At 42.0% G+C, this 9,686-nt stretch overlaps 1 protein-coding gene across 5 annotated transcripts in view; it reads left to right on the top strand.

Moving 5' to 3' along the window:
* The first annotated feature begins 2,288 nt into the window (after window positions 1-2,288).
* KALRN (kalirin RhoGEF kinase) overlaps window positions 2,289-9,686 on the top strand; it is a 263,889-nt gene continuing 256,491 nt past the window's right edge. For all 5 annotated transcript variants that reach the window (XM_075829015.1, XM_075829014.1, XM_075829013.1 and 2 more), the window contains exon 1: window positions 2,289-2,371. The gene's annotated coding sequence lies outside the window, so the exon portion shown is untranslated. The remainder of the gene's footprint in view (window positions 2,372-9,686) is intronic.

Below are 9,686 nucleotides of genomic sequence, written 5' to 3'. Positions count from 1 at the left end.
TGTACATTATATACTATGAGGAGCGGTTTATTTCCTGTACATTATATACTATGAGGAGCGGTTTATTTCCTGTACATTATATACTATGAGGAGCGGTTTATTTCCCGTACATTATATACTATGAGGAGCGGTTTATTTCCCGTACATTATATACTATGAGGAGCGGTTTATTTCCCGTACATTATATACTATGGGGAGCGGTTTATTTCCTGTACATTATATACTATGAGGAGCGGTTTATTTCCTGTACATTATATACTATGAGGAGCGGTTTATTTCCTGTACATTATATACTATGGGGAGCGGTTTATTTCCCGTACATTATATACTATGAGGAGCGGTTTATTTCCTGTACATTATATACTATGGGGAGCGGTTTATTTCCCGTACATTATATACTATGAGGAGCGGTTTATTTCCTGTACATTATATACTATGAGGAGCGGTTTATTTCCTGTACATTATATACTATGGGGAGCGGTTTATTTCCCGTACATTATATACTATGAGGAGCGGTTTATTTCCTGTACATTATATACTATGAGGAGCGGTTTATTTCCTGTACATTATATACTATGGGGAGCGGTTTATTTCCCGTACATTATATACTATGGGGAGCGGTTTATTTCCCGTACATTATATACTATCAGTGACCGGCTTCTCAGATCTTCAGGTTTTACATAAGAAGAATTGTATAATGATCTGTCCTGTCGTCACACAATATTTTGCATGCTCGCCGTCCTATAGACAGGGCAGTGGGGGAGAGCTGCGGCTGCGGCGAGGTGTCTTACAGTCAGCGACAGGTCTGATCTGAGGTTTTTGGGAAGGATGAGGGAATGGTGAGGAGATTATGGAGGAATTGTCGGGATGCAGTGAAACCGTCAGTTCTAGAGTTCAGAACTTTGCAGTAAATGCTCCATGTCCACAGCATCGAGTACAGAAACGTCCTGTAATCTGGAATAATCCGCTACGTGCGCTGGTTTCCATGCGTTTGTTGCCTCTGGTGCCGCCTCATCTCTGTATATATATATATATATGGCGGCGGTGTGGTCTGGGCCCGGCTGCTGGTCGCCGCCGCCGCGCTCCCGTCAGGGTCAGCAGGGTTCACTCTCCATTCATCCGGAGTTCAGAATTCATGTGATCTTGTCAACCAGATGTGACGTTTAAATAACCTGCTGTAATCTGGGATAATCTGGTAATCCGCAGCAGGCTGTGCACTTCAGAAGCTTCTGCCCGGCTTTTATAAGGATTAAGATCGACGCTGGAAGTGGAGCGGGGGCCCAGATTAACCCTCAGTGGTCTGAGCTCCGGGGTGACACTGGGAGGTGACTGTATAAATGATGTCACGTCTCAGCTGTGGATGTCACTTCACATGATCCCCTGTTATTATTGGGGGGGTCTTAGCCCCTTCCTGCATTATGAAGACCTCAGTCCCCCGTTTTGCAGTCCCGCAGCTCCCTATACCCTGAATATCTGTCACTGATCCCAGAACCCGATCACACGCTGCGGGACAATCTGCGCACATTTCCGGGACGCGCTGCAGATTTTTAGCCTGTTTCTCGCAGATTTGTTCGTTTTTTTGCTGCATCGTCCCCTCGGTGCAGTGGATGTGAACGCGGTCACAGTAGAGACATAAAGAGCGCTCCACCAGACTCGGGCTCGCAGTTGGAGCACCACAGGCACAATTCTAGTTCATAGATAAATCTTCCCAGTCCTATATCCCCTCTGTCATGTCACCACAGCAATAGACAGTTCTACCGTTCCGGAACCTGGGAAAGCTGGGTGATCACCCCTGTAGGAGGAATCTTACAGATATCAGCTGCAGAGAGGATAAGGGGAGGGCTCCAGGACTGATATTACCGGGGTCTCCCTGATGTTGGGGGTCCTGGGGCCGTCGCTTTTCATTCTTCGGTCATTCCTGAGAGGTTTGTGACATTTATCGGATGATTCACTTGGAGGAGGTTTTTGTACAGATCTGGTCGGGGGTGAGTGGCCGGGGTTTCTGGGTTTGTGGGCTCCACTGGTTGATATAGGGACAGATTCTCCTGACGTTTTGTCCATGCGATACAGAGAGGAGACGCCGAGTGACCTGATCCACGTTATATAGAAGAGGGAAACACGCTGAGAAATGGCGCTGAGCCAAAGACTTCTAAAAATAGCAGCACTTAAAGGAGCCCAAAATAGAATCAGCAAATGTAACAATGTAACAATGTGTCCAGTAACTGTGCCGTGTAACCCTTTATGTTCTGTGTCCAGGAGGCCGCGATAAGAGAGGAGGCCCAATCCTGACCTTCCCAGCACGAAGTAACCACGACAGGATACGACAAGAAGACCTGCGCCGGCTGGTGACCTATCTGGCCAGTGTACCAAGGTGAGGACCCTCCGCACAACCCCCGCTGTGTATATAACCCCCACTGTGTGTATAACCCCCGCTGTGTATATAACCCCCACTGTGTGTATAACCCCCGCTGTGTATAACCCCCACTATGTATATAACCCCCACTATGTGTATAACCCCCACTATGTGTATAACCCCCACTATGTATATAACCCCCACTATGTATATAACCCCCACTATGTGTATAACCCCCACTATGTATATAACCCCCACTATGTATATAACCCCCACTATGTGTATAACCCCCACTATGTGTATAACCCCCACTATGTGTATAACCCCCACTATGTGTATAACCCCCACTATGTGTATAACCCCCACTATGTATATAACCCCCACTATGTATATAACCCCCACTATGTGTATAACCCCCAGACAGTATTGCAGTACTGGAGTGATATAAGAGGAGCGGCTGATATCAGTCACACATATGATGTAATGTCTCTGGAGGATATAATAGTGCTGGAGTGTTATAAGAGGAGCGGCTGATATCAGTCACACATATGATGTAATGTCTCTGGAGGATATAATAGTGCTGGAGTATTATAAGAGGAGCGGCTGATATCAGTCACATATGATGTAATGTCTCTGGAGGATATAATAGTGCTGGAGTGATATAAGAGGAGTGGCTGATATCAGTCACACATATGATGTAATGTCTCTGGAGGATATAATAGTGCTGGAGTGATATAAGAGGAGCGGCTGATATCAGTCACACATATGATGTAATGTCTCTGGAGGATATAATAGTGCTGGAGTGATATAAGAGGGGCGGCTGATATCAGTCACATATGATGTAATGTCTCTGGAGGATATAATAGTGCTGGAGTGATATAAGAGCAGCGGCTGATATCAGTCACACATATGATGTAATGTCTCTGGAGGATATAATAGTGCTGGAGTGATATAAGAGGGGCGGCTGATATCAGTCACATATGATGTAATGTCTCTGGAGGATATAATAGTGCTGGAGTGATATAAGAGGAGCGGCTGATATCAGTCACACATATGATGTAATGTCTCTGGAGGATATAATAGTGCTGGAGTGATATAAGAGCAGCGGCTGATATCAGTCACACATATGATGTAATGTCTCTGGAGGATATAATAGTACTGGAGTGATATAAGAGGAGTGGCTGATATCAGTCACATATGATGTAATGTCTCTGGAGGATATAATAGTACTGGAGTGATATAAGAGGAGCCGCTGATATCAGTCACACATATGATGTAATGTCTCTGGAGGATATAATAGTACTGGAGTGATATAAGAGGAGCGGCTGATATCAGTCACACATATGATGTAATGTCTCTGGAGGATATAATAGTACAGCAGTGATATAAGAGGAGCGGCTGATATCAGTCACATATATGATGTAATGTCTCTGGAGGATATAATAGTACTGGAGTGATATAAGAGGAGCGGCTGATATCAGTCACATATGATGTAATGTCTCTGGAGGATATAATAGTGCTGGAGTGATATAAGAGGAGCGGCTGATATCAGTCACATATGATGTAATGTCTCTGGAGGATATAATAGTGCTGGAGTGATATAAGAGGAGCGGCTGATATCAGTCACATATGATGTAATGTCTCTGGAGGATATAATAGTGCTGGAGTGATATAAGAGGAGCGGCTGATATCAGTCACATATATGATGTAATGTCTCTGGAGGATATAATAGTGCTGGAGTGTTATAAGAGGAGCGGCTGATATCAGTCACATATGATGTAATGTCTCTGGAGGATATAATAGTGCTGGAGCGTTATAAGAGGAGCGGCTGATATCAGTCACACATATGATGTAATGTCTCTGGAGGATATAATAGTGCTGGAGTGTTATAAGAGGAGCGGCTGATATCAGTCACACATATGATGTAATGTCTCTGGAGGATATAATAGTACTGGAGTGATATAAGAGGAGCGGCTGATATCAGTCACATGATGTAATGTCTCTGGAGGATATAATAGTACTGGAGTGATATAAGAGGAGCGGCTGATATCAGTCACATATATGATGTAATGTCTCTGGAGGATATAATAGTGCTGGAGTGATATAAGAGGAGCGGCTGATATCAGTCACACATATGATGTAATGTCTCTGGAGGATATAATAGTACTGGAGTGATATAAGAGGAGCGGCTGATATCAGTCACATATGATGTAATGTCTCTGGAGGATATAATAGTGCTGGAGTGATATAAGAGGAGCGGCTGATATCAGTCACATATGATGTAATGTCTCTGGAGGATATAATAGTACTGGAGTGATATAAGAGGAGCGGCTGATATCAGTCACACATATGATGTAATGTCTCTGGAGGATATAATAGTACTGGAGTGTTATAAGAGGAGCGGCTGATATCAGTCACACATATGATGTAATGTCTCTGGAGGATATAATAGTGCTGGAGTGTTATAAGAGGAGCGGCTGATATCAGTCACATATGATGTAATGTCTCTGGAGGATATAATAGTACTGGAGTGATATAAGAGGAGCGGCTGATATCAGTCACACATATGATGTAATGTCTCTGGAGGATATAATAGTGCTGGAGTGATATAAGAGGAGCGGCTGATATCAGTCACATATGATGTAATGTCTGGAGGATATAATAGTACTGGAGTGATATAAGAGGAGCGGCTGATATCAGTCACACATATGATGTAATGTCTCTGGAGGATATAATAGTGCTGGAGTGATATAAGAGGAGCGGCTGATATCAGTCACACATGATGTAATGTCTGGAGGATATAATAGTACTGGAGTGTTATAAGAGGAGCGGCTGATATCAGTCACATATGATGTAATGTCTCTGGAGGATATAATAGTACTGGAGTGATATAAGAGGAGCGGCTGATATCAGTCACATATGATGTAATGTCCCTGGAGGATATAATAGTACTGGAGTGATATAAGAGGAGCGGCTGATATCAGTCACACATATGATGTAATGTCTGTAGGATATAATAGTACTGGAGTGTTATAAGAGGAGCGGCTGATATCAGTCACATATGATGTAATGTCCCTGGAGGATATAATAGTACTGGAGTGATATAAGAGGAGCGGCTGATATCAGTCACATATGATGTAATGTCTCTGGAGGATATAATAGTACTGGAGTGTTATAAGAGGAGCGGCTGATATAAGTCACATATGATGTAATGTCTATGGAGGATATAATAGTACTGGAGTGTTATAAGAGGAGCGGCTGATATCAGTCACATATGATGTAATGTCTCTGGAGGATATAATAGTGCTGGAGTGATATAAGAGGAGCGGCTGATATCAGTCACACATAAGATGTAATGTCTCTGGAGGATATAATAGTACTGGAGTGATATAAGAGAAGCGGCTGATATCAGTCACATATGATGTAATGTCTCTGGAGGATATAATAGTACTGGAGTGATATAAGAGGAGCGGCTGATATCAGTCACATATGATGTAATGTCTCTGGAGGATATAATAGTGCTGGAGTGATATAAGAGGCGCGGCTGATATCAGTCACACATGATGTAATGTCTCTGGAGGATATAATAGTGCTGGAGTGATATAAGAGGAGCGGCTGATATCAGTCACACATATGATGTAATGTCTCTGGAGGATATAATAGTGCTGGAGTGATATAAGAGGAGCTGCTGATATCAGTCACATATGATGTAATGTCTCTGGAGGATATAATAGTACTGGAGTGATATAAGAGGAGCGGCTGATATCAGTCACACATATGATATAATGTCTCTGGAGGATATAATAGTACTGGAGTGATATAAGAGGAGCGGCTGATATCAGTCACACATATGATGTAATGTCTCTGGAGGATATAATAGTGCTGGAGTGTTATAAGAGGAGCGGCTGATATCAGTCACACATGATGTAATGTCTGGAGGATATAATAGTGCTGGAGTGATATAAGAGGAGCGGCTGATATCAGTCACACATATGATGTAATGTCTCTGGAGGATATAATAGTGCTGGAGTGATATAAGAGGAGTGGCTGATATCAGTCACACATATGATGTAATGTCTCTGGAGGATATAATAGTACTGGAGTGATATAAGAGGAGCGGCTGATATCAGTCACACATATGATGTAATGTCTCTGGAGGATATAATAGTGCTGGAGTGATATAAGAGGAGCGGCTGATATCAGTCACATATGATGTAATGTCTCTGGAGGATATAATAGTACTGGAGTGATATAAGAGGAGCGGCTGATATCAGTCACACATATGATGTAATGTCTCTGGAGGATATAATAGTACTGGAGTGATATAAGAGGAGTGGCTGATATCAGTCACATATATGATGTAATGTCTCTGGAGGATATAATAGTACTGGAGTGATATAAGAGGAGTGGCTGATATCAGTCACATATATGATGTAATGTCTCTGGAGGATATAATAGTACTGGAGTGTTATAAGAGGAGCGGCTGATATCAGTCACACATATGATGTAATATCTCTGGAGGATATAATAGTACTGGAGTGTTATAAGAGGAGCGGCTGATATCAGTCACACATATGATGTAATGTCTCTGGAGGATATAATAGTACTGGAGTGATATAAGAGGTGCGGCTGATATCAGTCACACATATGATGTAATGTCTCTGGAGGATATAATAGTGCTGGAGTGATATAAGAGGAGCGGCTGATATCAGTCACACATATGATGTAATGTCTCTGGAGGATATAATAGTACTGGAGTGATATAAGAGGAGCGGCTGATATCAGTCACACATATGATGTAATGTCTCTGGAGGATATAATAGTGCTGGAGTGATATAAGAGGAGCGGCTGATATCAGTCACATATGATGTAATGTCTCTGGAGGATATAATAGTACTGGAGTGATATAAGAGGAGTGGCTGATATCAGTCACATATATGATGTAATGTCTCTGGAGGATATAATAGTACTGAGTGATATAAGAGGAGTGGCTGATATCAGTCACATATATGATGTAATGTCTCTGGAGGATATAATAGTACTGGAGTGTTATAAGAGGAGCTGCTGATATCAGTCACACATATGATGTAATGTCTCTGGAGGATATAATAGTGCTGGAGTGATATAAGAGGAGCGGCTGATATCAGTCACATATGATGTAATGTCTCTGGAGGATATAATAGTACTGGAGTGATATAAGAGGAGCGGCTGATATCAGTCACATATGATGTAATGTCTCTGGAGGATATAATAGTACTGGAGTGATATAAGAGGAGCAGCGGATATCAGTCATATATGATGTAATGTCTCTGGAGGATATAATAGTACTGGAGTGATATAAGAGGAGCGGCTGATGTCAGTCACACATATGATGTAATGTCTCTGGAGGATATAATAGTGCTGGAGTGTTATAAGAGGAGCGGCTGATATCAGTCACATATGATGTAATGTCTCTGGAGGATATAATAGTGCTGGAGTGGTATAAGAGGAGCGGCTGATATCAGTCACATATGATGTAATGTCTGGAGGATATAATAGTGCTGGAGTGATATAAGAGGAGCGGCTGATATCAGTCACACATATGATGTAATGTCTCTGGAGGATATAATAGTGCTGGAGTGTTATAAGAGGAGCGGCTGATATCAGTCACATATATGATGTAATGTCTCTGGAGGATATAATAGTACTGGAGTGATATAAGAGGAGCGGCTGATATCAGTCACATATATGATGTAATGTCCCTGGAGGATATAATAGTACTGGAGTGATATAAGAGGAGCGGCTGATATCAGTCACACATATGATGTAATGTCTCTGGAGGATATAATAGTACTGGAGTGATATAAGAGGAGTGGCTGATATCAGTCACATATGATGTAATGTCTGGAGTATATAATAGTACTGGAGTGATATAAGAGGAGCGGCTGATATCAGTCACATATATGATGTAATGTCTCTGGAGGATATAATAGTACTGGAGTGATATAAGAGGAGCGGCTGATATCAGTCACACATATGATGTAATGTCTCTGGAGGATATAATAGTACTGGAGTGATATAAGAGGAGCGGCTGATATCAGTCACATATGATGTATTGTCTCTGGAGGATATAATAGTACTGGAGTGATATAAGAGGAGCGGCTGATATCAGTCACACATATGATGTAATGTCTGGAGGATATAATAGTGCTGGAGTGATATAAGAGGAGCGGCTGATATCAGTCACACATATGATGTAATGTCTCTGGAGGATATAATAGTGCTGGAGTGATATAAGAGGAGCGGCTGATATCAGTCACATATGATGTAATGTCTCTGGAGGATATAATAGTGCTGGAGTGATATAAGAGGAGCGGCTGATATCAGTCACACATATGATGTAATGTCTCTGGAGGATATAATAGTACTGGAGTGTTATAAGAGGAGCGGCTGATATCAGTCACATATATGATGTAATGTCCCTGGAGGATATAATAGTACTGGAGTGATATAAGAGGAGCGGCTGATATCGGTCACACATGATGTAATGTCTCTGGAGGATATAATAGTGCTGGAGTGATATAAGAGGAGCGGCTGATATCAGTCACATATATGATGTATTGTCTCTGGAGGATATAATAGTGCTGCAGTGATATAAGAGGAGCGGCTGATATCAGTCACACATATGATGTAATGTCTCTGGAGGATATAATAGTACTGGAGTGATATAAGAGGAGCGGCTGATATCAGTCACATATGATGTATTGTCTCTGGAGGATATAATAGTACTGGAGTGATATAAGAGGAGCGGCTGATATCAGTCACACATATGATGTAATGTCTGGAGGATATAATAGTGCTGGAGTGATATAAGAGGAACGGCTGATATCAGTCACACATATGATGTAATGTCTCTGGAGGATATAATAGTACTGGAGTGATATAAGAGGAGCAGCTGATATCAGTCACACATATGATGTAATGTCTCTGGAGGATATAATAGTGCTGGAGTGATATAAGAGGAGCGGCTGATATCAGTCACACATATGATGTAATGTCTCTGGAGGATATAATAGTGCTGGAGTGATATAAGAGGAGCGGCTGATATCAGTCACATATGATGTAATGTCTCTGGAGGATATAATAGTACTGGAGTGATATAAGAGGAGCGGCTGATATCAGTCACATATAATGTAATGTCTCTGGAGGATATAATAGTGCTGGAGTGTTATAAGAGGAGCGGCTGATATCAGTCACATATGATGTAATGTCTCTGGAGGATATAATAGTGCTGGAGTGATATAAGAGGAGCGGCTGATATCAGTCACATATATGATGTAATGTCTCTGGAGGA

The sequence above is a fragment of the Rhinoderma darwinii genome, chromosome 6, assembly GCF_050947455.1.
Source record: "Rhinoderma darwinii isolate aRhiDar2 chromosome 6, aRhiDar2.hap1, whole genome shotgun sequence".
In the NCBI taxonomy this organism is placed as follows: domain Eukaryota; kingdom Metazoa; phylum Chordata; class Amphibia; order Anura; family Rhinodermatidae; genus Rhinoderma; species Rhinoderma darwinii.
The sequence above is the reverse complement of the archived record's forward strand: the minus strand, read 5'-3'. Positions and strand labels throughout refer to the sequence as shown.